Genomic DNA, 11,161 nt, shown 5'->3' on the forward strand with positions numbered 1-11,161 from the left:
TGTCCTGAATTTTTACCTCCTGGAATCCAGGATGGGCCCCTTCCCCACCCCACCAGCTGGATGAGTGATCACAGTGGAATAATGATGCCAGGAGGCTCAGAGGTACGCTCTAAGTTTTGAGTTGGGTTTTCTTAGTCAGCCCACTTATTGAGTGCTACGTGCTGTCACTGGAGTTATAAAGATATACATGATACCGGCTCTGCCCCTACAGAGCTTGCAATGTGTTTAGGGAAGCCAGGCATATCCCCATGAAGCAGAAGCTCACTGAACAAGGCAGCAGGAACTTTTGCCTCCAAGGATGCAGATGGTGATAAAGATTGCAATTGTCTGAGGCTACAGGGGACGAACTGGAACCATAGCCTGCGCTCTGAGACATGCGGATCCCAGAAGGAAAAGGGTGAAAGGCGAGTTCTATCTAATCTGAAATTTGATATTCCAAGAGCTTCTTTAAAAGGCCCTTTTAAAATTCTTTTTCTTCCTCTTAAAAAATTCAGCTGTCAAATGATGTCCGCTATCAAATGATGTCCTTTCTATACAGTGAAAAATATACACTAAGGAAAGAAAAAGGGCAAGACTCATGCTCTATGATTCCTTGTTGAACAAGGAAAAGCATTTGGACTGTTCTCACCCTGTGATGAGTTCCTTTTCCTCTCCTTCCTTGCTTTGGTTGATGATGTGAGTCTAAGCAATTCACTGAAGCCATGTGGGAACAAGCAAAAGTCAGGGTCCAAGCAGAATTACTAGCTTGGGGAATGCCTGTCTCTCTGGACCTCCCTGTGAGGCCAGTGAGGATTTCCAGACTTTCGCAGACTTTAAAATCAGCTCTCCTGAGACTGAATAAGGTGCAAAAGGAAACTGTCTTCTCAGGTTGGGTGGACCATGAGGGAAAGAACGGATGGATAAATCCAGGGAAGGTGCATACTCTGTCCTCCCAAACAATCTAAAATGACCTTCACATGCCCTCCAGGGTGGCCCCGGGAAGTACATCACTAGATTCCTCCAGGCTTTACCTTGCTCTGCTTCCCAGAGCCTGTGTTACACAGGCAGAAACACCACCGTCATATTTCTCCCTGCCCTCAGGAACATTCACCAGTTGGGGGAAAAATAAGGCCAGAAAATTGTTGCTATGGGCTCTGTTTTGTGGAAGTTAAAATGCTGGTGCAGGAATCTGATTGCTTGATAGCTCCCTCTCTCTCTCCATCTCTCTCTCTCTCTCTCCCTTCCTCCCTCTCTCCCTCCCTCTCTCTCTCTCACCCTCCACCCTTTCTCGGCTCTCCCTCTCTCCCACCCCCACTTTTTCTACTCTCCCCTCTTCCCTCCACTGGACTCCCAGGGCTGCTCCCACACCGGGCCCGGAGGAGAGCCTTACAGGTTGTCAATGAAACCTGGAATTATTTCCTTTGATGGCTCAGATAATAGTAGGAGCCAAGGCAATGAGTGAGGTCGTCTGAAACCAATGCAGTCCTGCCCGGGACCCGGGAGCCAATCGCAGGAGCAGAGGGCGGAGCGTCAGCGCCAGCAGATAATTGCTAAGTGCCTCGCTCGCACAGTTGGCCCGAGCCGCCGAAAGGTCTGGTCGCAGAGACGGGGACGCGTAATCCTCAGCGTGCTCCATCCCGACAGCAGCCCTCCACGGCTCGGCAGGGCAGCGAGCCTCTGGGCACCGGCCCCTCTGCTCCACGGAGAAGGTACTCCTGCTGCATCCCGGCGGGGCTGCTCTTGCGTTTCCGTCCTCAGCGGCTTGCAGTTTAGCCTCTGTAGAGGGGTTGCAGAAAGAAAAGTTTAGGGGAGGAAATGTGACAACGGAGGGAAATCACCGTGTTTTGTTGGGAGGAAAACAAGCTGACGGTTTGGGAAACTTCTGTGCTGTCTAGAACTGGATTTGTTTACTACTCTCAATTAGCCGCGCTCAGGTCTGTGGAAATAGGTCTGGTCTTGGGCTAGGGTGCCTGCCTGTTGGGGTGTAGATTTGGATTTGTTGGGTGAAGGGGGTTGAACCCTGGATGTGCTGCTTCCTGGCAGACCCATTGCTGGGAGGCTGATTCTGGGAAGCCTGATGGGTTGGTTGGGTTTTCCACCATAGAGTCTGCCTCCTTGACTTTATCCTGACCTGCTGTCCCCCAACTCTTGTGACCTTCAGTTTGAGTCCTTCCTCAAACTTCTGTCTCCTTCCTCGCCCCTCCCGCTTGCCAACTCTGTCTGCGCTCACATAATGTGGTGGAAGGAGACATTTCCTGGGGTGTGGGCGACTGTCCTGTTTGACCTGATGGGCGTCTGCCTGTCACATAACTTGGTGAGAAACCAACAAAACGGTTCCCAGAGGAAAAGCCATCACTCCACTGATTAGCTCCTGAAAACTCTGGAAGACTGTCTGGGCTTGGTGTGTACTGAAATAAAGGGGATGGAGTGAAATTGCAGCCCGTGTGAAGGTTACACCCTCACCAGGGACAGGCTGTAGGGTGCTAAGGAAGCCCGAGGCTCTGGGTGCATGGGGGGCTGAGGGGCTGCTGGCACCACCATCCCTGCTGCCTGTGATGACTGTTCTTCAAGTGAAGGGCTGGCCACGGCAGGAGGCTGGGCCAGGCTTGTAGCATCCTTGTTCATTTCTGAACAGTTAGGACCACAGGGGCCCTGCTTGCTCTGAGTCCCACCTGTGGTCCTGAGGAGAAGTCCTTCTCCCCACGTTCTGCCACCCGGGAGGTATTAGGTCAGTGGGCCTCCTAGGAAGCAGGGTCCCCATGGGAGAAGGTGATGTGTTTGGTCTTAAACTTCCTTCCTGCTTTGGTGCAGGCAGCTCCTATTTGAATGTTCCACAGCACTTGGCCAGGTGTGTCCTCCCACCTGCTGGGTCCTCAGAAGCAGCTGGTCCAGGACTGATCTTCCACATCCCTGAGTCCCTCTGAATTCTAGCCTAGACCCGAAGCTGGGAAGTTCGGTTCCCAGTCCTGGCAGGATGGGGATGTGCTGGGAGGACTCCTCCAGGACACCTTGTCCCCAGGACACCCTTCCCGCCAAGGTGTAGAAGCCTCCATTCTCTGGCTCCACAAATCACATTCACTCTTTAATTCTTGTTTCCTTTAACCTCCACAAGGGCTTCTCCTCCGCCTCCTTTACACAGCTATTTCGGGTGGGAGATGTTATTGCCGAAGCTCTACTCACAATGCTTAAAAAAAAACCGGCTGCCCGACTTTTGTTTTTCTTGGTCAGGATGCAGTCAGCTTTCTTCTCTGCACATGTTGCCTGGCAGTAAACAAAACAAGCTTGCAACCCCGCAGAGGAGAATGCCTTTGTGTTTGGGAGGCTGGAGTGGAGGCTGAACTTTTCTTGCCTGTTGGGGCATCTTTGGCCCAAGACCTTCTCCTCTGTGGTCTGTCTGGGGCAGGTGACCCCCAGAGAGCCCACGAGAGAAGACATCCAGCAGGTGGGAGATTTTGAAAAGGGGCACCTTGGTTTTCATGAAGGCAGTGATAACACGAGAACATGCTTTGGAGTTGGAGGGGTATCTAGAACCGGGGACAGGTAGCAAAATCGTGGGTCCCTCCCACCGATGCCGATCTGCTAGATTTCTATCGTGATAGAGGACATTCAAAGTAAGGCTTTGAAACCGGCTCCGGAGTGGTGACTCATGCGGAGCTAGAAGGCTGGGTGGGGGCGGGAGCAGAGGGAGCTGCGAAGTGCAAGTGGGACCCGCTGGAGACACTCGCTTTCCTCCCTCCCTCTCCTCCTCCTCCGGCTTCCTTGTAGCTCCCTATTTGGAACAAAGATCATTAAAATAACAACTTTAGGCTAAAAAAAGCATAATGGGAGCTGAAGAATAATTGAAGAGTCTCAAAACACCATCACTGCAACTTCCCCTTGGATGGGGCCTGAAACCCAGGGTCCAACCACTGCGTGATCCAGTTTGGAGAATTTCACTGCTGGCTGGTGTTGGGCTGACTGGTTCCTTGTGAAGCCAGGCACCTGTTTGTGTCTGAAGGGACTGATTAGTGTTGAGGAAATTAAATTTGTCACTTGTCATTTCATCAAACGTGGTAGCTTGAGCCTGGACCCCGGATAAGCACCTCCAGCTGGCCAAACAGGATTTCTCTCCTTTAGCCCCTGTGCTGTGGAGGGGTTGCCTCTTTCTGCTTTCACAAGCCCCGGGTGATTTACCTGGCCAAAGTCCCTTCCTTACTTTCCTGCTCCTCTTTCCCATTTTTCCTTTCATCATCAACACATCAGTAAATAATCTGTTTGCCAACCTGCTTTGATCTTGTCATTTTGTGCCAATCACGCTATTAATGAAAACTGTCCCCTGAAGTAGGGTAGAAAACATGTTAAGATTTTGATCAGAGACAAGCCTTTGAGTCTTCTGTCTTAAGATTTAGTGTTGCGGTTCGGGGGAAATCAAATCAGCACGTTTATTGTGTTAAGTGTTTTTGTAAACGCCGTTGAAGCGTCTTCTTTTTCTCTGGTAGATGTGTGAACTCCCAGTTATCCTGGGGGCTGGGGTGTGTCTGGGGGTCGGAAGTAAGTCTGGAGTGGCCTCTGAAAGGTGGAGCGGTTGGAGTGTGACGCTTCTGTTTATTCAAGATGCGGTGAAGGCTGTTTGGAGATGCGTTCACTCTACTCTGTTATTTTCCCTCTTCGTTCTTCGTTTAGGACCATTTCGTAGCCCAGATTATCAGTAGCTAATTCGCTTGTCTCCCTTTTCCGTACACGCACGTGGTCCCTTCCTCCCTCCTCACTTGGGAGCGATTTCACACTGAAGCTGGGACCTGAACCATCTTACTTCATCCCAATAGATGCCTGTCTTTTCTTCCTTCCCTTCTGGTTCTTCCTTGCCGTCACTTAAGGGCACCCTAGAGGTTGAGATTTAATATTAGACACCATGCTTACCTTACTTCTGAAACAGTGAACCGGGGGTGTCAGGAATTCTGGAATGCACCTGGCGTTGGCCCTGGGGGAGCACTGTATTCAGTTCTAGACCTGACCGGGCACCCGGGGTGGTGCAGCCGCCCTGTGTGAGGCCGGTGGCCACAGACCTGCTAGATGCACACGGATGCCCACCAGGCACGGGGTCACGCCCCCTCCTCCCACCGGCTGTGCTGAGCCCCACCCTCCCGTAGCCTCCATGCGCAGGACTGACCTTGGAAACCAGCACGCGGTGGCATTTGTTTGGTCAGTCTCCCATTCTTGGTTTTTTGTTCTCTCCTCACCCCTAAATCTCTCTACCAAGAGTTAGGATCAATTGACTTTTTCGTACTAAAGTGTGAATAGTTAACAGTGTTGTCACTTTCGGAGGTGTCTGAGCTCTTAATGGGATTCAAAGTGGAGTTTCATTTGTCTGCTAATGGGATTGGGGAGGTGAGTTTGGATCTGGAGTGTCTGTGCGATTGTGGCTCTTTGCTTTTCCGTTAAGGCTCGTTCTGCTCTTACCCATGGACACGCTGCAGTTACTCAGGGCGTAGTGCTGGCAGGATTTGGGGTCTAGCAGCTGAAGCTTGATTCCTCAGATTTGACCTTGGGCACTGCATCTATTTTCCTTTTCTGACCTTCATGTAAAGCCCGGGGCTTGGACTGTGTTCTCATCCATCCTTTTCTGCTCTGACCTTCTCTCTGCATTTTGCCACCCGAGTCCTAAATCCAGCTGGGGATGTAACAGCTCCAGAAGGACTCGGGTTTACAGAGCTGCTCTGGTGCAGGCCACAGCGCTCAGCGGTGCTTCCAGATCCGGAATCCCGTGCAGGCAGGTCGGAAGGAATGGTGGATGCTGTACCAGAAGGAAAACGGGCTGAGGGGTGATGTAATAACTGATTTTGGTTTAGGAGGGGATGTTATATGGAGGGTGTCGACCAGCTGTTCTCCATCTCCAGTAAGGACTGAACGAGAGAAAATAGACAGAAATTGCAGCAGATGGACTTAGATTAGGTATGAGGAAGAATTTTCCATCAGCAAGAGTTGTTAAAAAGGGAAGGTTCGGAGCCTCCGTGATGATCTTTAGGAAACGGATGAGCAGGAGATTCAGCTGGAGGACGAGGCAGGGACTGTGGGGAGGTGACAGGCAGGGACCGTCTGGTGCAGGGGTCCCGGCCCATTCCTGATGAGGGTCCTTGTTTATTTCTCTGAGACCTCACCTGTGCTCTGGGGCATCAAAGACACCGAGAATCAGTCCGAGGGACGGAGCCGACCAATCCGAGCTGCCCTCCTGCCGCTGCCTGAGGGCCAGACCCTGTCTGTGGCTTGAGGACCTCTCCTCAAGCCTAACCTTTCATTTCCAATGCGGCGAACGAGGCCCAGAGAGGTGAGAGGCCTGGCGTTGTCACACGGTGACCCGATGGCAGAGCCGGGATTAGAATCAAGGTCCTCCATCCCAAGTCAGTGTTACGTGCTTTGTAGCTCATTTATTTCCTTGCTTCCAAATTGAAGGACCATTTCCTTTTTCTGGGCTGCTGTCTCTATCTATCCAAATGGCAGAGACAGGGAGCCCTGCAGTCTGCAGTGGTCATTGAGTGCCCATTACTGATACCGTGTAACCAACTCCAGCTTCCCTGGTTTACATGGCAGACACTTTGGTCCCTGTCATTGGATGGGAAGGGGCTTCTGCAAGGCCAGGGTTGGCAGGACGCACGCCAGACACTGGGGAGGAAAGGAGGGGATGGGGTGGAACTGCGGGGACCAGGAAGAGAGAGAGGTGAAAAATAAAGGATGACTTAATCTGCAGCTTACGAAGGCAAGAGCCTTTAGATGTCTAGTTCCAACTCCTCAACGGGTAAATGAAATAAAAGTGGTCCACAGCATGTATGGGCTCTGGACAAGACACTTCACCAGTTACCTTTACCCAACAAAACAGAATTTTGAATTTCACTTGGATTCTCATTTCTAAGAGAAGCTTCTACAATGTGGGGCTGAAATTCTACCTTCCTTCTGGCCAGACTTGATTCACTTTTGGGCAGACGCACCTCCTGGGTGCTCGGAGGCCCAGGGCAGCGTGAACACTTCCGCAGAGGGGGGCTGTCTCAGGGCCCAGAGGCTGGCTCCCTGGGGGCCCAGGGACGGGAGTGGAGGGGTCCTGTCTAGCCAGCAGCCTGGGGATGAACACAGAGGCTGGCCCTCTGGAGAGCCAGGCAGAGGCTGGGGACTGCTTTGCCCTGTGGTGCTTTGAGCCATGTAGGCAGCAAGATGAATTGGTGAAATGAGCATCACCAAATGAATACATATTTTATTTGAAAAAAAAAAAAGGGATAAAACACTGAGGTTTGTGCTGGGCTAGCTAGGGGTGAGTGTCCGGCGGGGAGGGCACGACCCTTGCATACCCACAGCCCGCGGGCGTGTCTTTGGGCTGATGAAGGCTTCCTGAGCACTGAGGCAGGCACCGGGGGTCAGGGTGGGGTTCTTCCAGGAACATGGTAGGTGTGATTCTTCCGAGGGAACCTCTGTGGAAGGACCGTCAGCCCCAGAGGCAGCCAAGTGGGATGTCTGTCCAAGGAACGGCCAGGAGAGAAGATGCGGAGAAGCCAAAGCGGGAGAGGACACGGTGAGCACCAGGGGCTGGGCTAGCCTGGATGTGAGACAGCCTTGAGGGATGGCGAGAGCTTGGGAAGATGAGGAAGAGAGAGGAGGGGTGGGTAGCCGGGGGAAGACAGGAAACCCAGGGGCTGCGGAGCTCGTCCGCAGAAGGAGAGGGAGCCCCTGGGCCCTGAGACAGCCCCCCTCTGCGGAAGTGTGCACGCTGCCCTGGGCCTCCGAGCACCCAGGAGGTGCGTCTGCCCAGAAGTGAACCAAGTCCGGCCAGAAGGAAGGTAGAATTTCAGCCCCACGTTGTAGAAGCTTCTCTTAGAAATGAGAATCCAAGTGAAATTCAAAATTCTGTTTTGTTGGGTAAAGGTGACTGGTGAAGTGCCTTGTCCAGAGCCCACGCATGCTGTGGACCACTGCGTGGAACCTGGGTCACCAGTCCCAGCCCAGGGTGCTCTCGTCCAGCCCTGCGTCCACCATGTCCTTTTCATTCAGAAGGACGTTCAGCTGACTTGTCACTTCTGCCCTCAGTGTGGGTGCCGTGCGCTACAGACACAAGGCGGTGTAGTAAGCCTGACAGTGGGGGGCCCCGGACGCAGGCCGCACTGGGTGCCCTTACTTGACGTGGTCAGAGGAGGCCTCCTGCAGAGAGGATCTCGGGGGGCGGGGGGACCTGAGAAATAAACCGGGTCCCCCCAGGTGGCTGGGGGAGACAGGGCAGCCACAGGTCAAGACCCAGAAGCATGAAGCGGCGGGGGGCCAGCGCCCCGTGGGTAACACTTGGAGTGGCTCCATCTGAGCACACGAGGGATGTTTGGGGGTGTGGGAGGAGGAGACACCGGTGCCCCAGGTGGGGAGGGACCAGCTGGCCAAACTCAGGGGCGGAAGGGCTTTAGGCAGGAAAAGACAGTCACGTTTGCACTTAGGGAAAATGAGATGGGAATGGAGAGTGGGGGTGAGGTTGGGGAGGGGCAAGCCTGGGATGCAGAGGCCGGTTCCCAAGTCATTTGCTGCTGTTCAGGGGAGAAAGGATGAGGGCCTGGAGGAAGAAGTCTAAGAAGATGAGGGACGGTCAAAGGGTGATTCTCTGGCTTCATGAGTTACACTAGATCAGGCAAAAATGAAGAGGAATTATTCATCCCTGGAGAAGGGGCTGACAGGTGAGAGGGAAAGTTGCACTATTAGATGAAAGAGAGGGGTGCCCCCCACTGAAGACAGGATGAGAGCAAATGGGTTTAAACAACAGGAAAAGGGTATACGGTAGCATTAGCATTAATGCCTTAATGGAGGGGATTTTTTTTTTTTTTTTTAAAGAAGAGATATGATAGATGTGTTTGTTGTTTTTTTAAAATTTATTTATCCATTTATTCATGGCTCTGTTGGGTCTTCGTTTCTGTGAGGGCTTTCCCCAGTTGCGGCAAGGGGGGCCACTCTTCATCGTGGTGCACGGGCTTCTCACTATCGCGGCCTCTCTTGTTGTGGAGCACAGGCTCCAGACGCGCAGGCTCAGTAGTTGTGGCTCATGGGCCTAGTTGCTCCGCGGCATGTGAGATCTTCCCAGACCAGGGCTTGAACCCATATCCCCTGCATTAGCAGGCAGATTCTCAACCACTGCGTTACCAGGGAAGCCCAATGGAGGGGATTTTTAAACACAGGGGCAGAATCATCAAAGGCGGCTGTGGACTAATTCTCTTCTCCATAGAGTATTAACAAATCAGCCTGTCCCCTGATAGAAAAGTGGGCAGAGGATGTAAAGAGATCATTCACATGCAAAGAAGGAGAAATGTCCAGAAAACTATGCAGAAGTGTCCGACCTCATTAATCACTAAAATACAAAATTAAAAACAAGATATTATTGCCCACCTAGCAGATGAGCAAAAAGGAAAATGGGTATCAGTGCTGTTAAGATTACTGGCAAATGGATGTTTTCAGACTTAGCTTGTGGGAAGATAATTTGCAAACGTAAGCGACATGTCTTAAAAACATACCCATTGAACTGGTTAGCAATTCCGCTTCTAGGAATTTATCCTAAGGAAATCATCAGAGCTGTGCAAAATAGTTCTAATCAAGGATATTCCTTTTAGCATTACTCATTATAACAAAACATTGTATGAGGGGGGGGATTAATTAAATCTAATATGGCGCATGCATAAAAGGGAAATCAAGGAAGCTATTAAAATGACATTCAATAATATATAAGGATATGGGAAAATGCTAACCATATATATTAAGTAAAGAAAAGTCTAAAAACGAATAGGGTATAAATGCAATTTTGTAAAAACAAAAAGATGTGTACAGTCAAGAAAAAATAGAATGGATTACAAATATATCGAAGTGATAACAGTGGTTCTCTTCGGGTTTTAGGAGGCACCGTTTTTTATTTTGTTCAACTTTTCTTTATTTCCCAAATTTCCCACAGTAACTGTGCTATTTTACAGATTAGAAAAACACGCTAAGTCAGTTCCTCAAACCATGAATGTTCAAGCAGAGACTCCACATGTAGCAATGGATCCGGTCCTCTGTTCTCACTAAAAAGCATCCCACGGGGCGGGGGGGACCCCCCATCCACTTGGTGAGGTCAGACCAATGTGCACAGGCCACTCAGCGTGTGCTTCCCCTCATCAGTCAGGGCGAGTGTCGAGGGTGCGGCACCTCCGGGCAGGACTCGGGGACCCTGGGCGGTGGCATCCTGCTCCTTTCTCCCCACCTCAACCCCGGGCCCCGTCTATAGGGGTCAGACCCATCCTAGCATTTCAGGTGGTGTGTTGACAGGCATCGTGGATACCTGCTGATTTCCCCAGTCGAGACGTTGAGGCTCAGACAGGCTGAGGCTCGTCCCGGGTCACAAAGCCAGCGAGTGGCAGAGCCGGGTCGCAGGGAACGGGGATGTCAGAGCCTGTCCAGGTGGCCAGTGGTGCAGGGCTTCGGGCGCCTTGGAGTCAGCTGGCAGATTTCCACCGGGAAGGTGTGGCGCTGTCCTCCCCCGCTTCCCAGAAGCCATGCCTTGTGCTTCACTCCCTTATTAATTAAGACTGAGTGCGTGCACTGCAGCTGTTACGCTTAGGGAAGGGACTTCAGGTGCTGAAGGCTCTCCAGAGGCCACCTCCTGCTTCTGTCTCCCGGGGTCTCATTTCGGTTGCTGCCTTTCTGAAACGCCTTGGCTTCCCGCTGCGGTTTCCTTTGTTGCATCCGCTCCGGGCCGCCTGAGCGTCCGCGCCGGGTGGAAGCCACAGCTGGGCAGCTCCGTGATGTGTGCCCGGCCACGTGGAGGCTCTGGGCGGTCTTCCCTCAGGGGGGCACGTGGCAGCTCTGATAGGCACATCCTTGGGGCTTCCTCGGGCTTAACTGGAAAAGCGGCTGGGCTGCCAGAAGGTCGGGCGGGGTGAGGAGGGGTGTGGGCTGCCTGGCCGATTTGCCGCCCTATTTATTTTAATAGTAACGCGCGCGTGTATGGTGTTCTGTGTTCACAAGCCTCGCAGGTGGGTGGGGAAGAAACTGATACCCGGAAGGGCAAAGCCACTCTCCCCAGGTGGTACGGGCAGCAGGCAGAAGGGTCAGCATGGGAAGAGCCAGATATTCGTCCTGCAAATAAATACCGCCTGACCTCGGAACCAGCAGGGCTCCTTCTGGCCTGTGTGTCCTGGGCCGCAGAGGGGCGGGCACG

The 11,161-nt window shown here is 52.3% G+C and overlaps 1 protein-coding gene across 1 annotated transcript in view; it reads left to right on the forward strand.

The window, feature by feature from the left end:
* The first annotated feature begins 1,570 nt into the window (after window positions 1–1,570).
* The window catches only part of ZMAT4 (zinc finger matrin-type 4), a 345,324-nt gene continuing 335,733 nt past the window's right edge, over window positions 1,571–11,161 (forward strand). Inside the window, exon 1 of the mRNA XM_059909471.1 lies at window positions 1,571–1,688. The gene's annotated coding sequence lies outside the window, so the exon portion shown is untranslated. The remainder of the gene's footprint in view (window positions 1,689–11,161) is intronic.

The sequence above is a fragment of the Balaenoptera ricei genome, chromosome 21 (genome assembly GCF_028023285.1).
Source record: "Balaenoptera ricei isolate mBalRic1 chromosome 21, mBalRic1.hap2, whole genome shotgun sequence".
Lineage (NCBI taxonomy): Eukaryota > Metazoa > Chordata > Mammalia > Artiodactyla > Balaenopteridae > Balaenoptera > Balaenoptera ricei.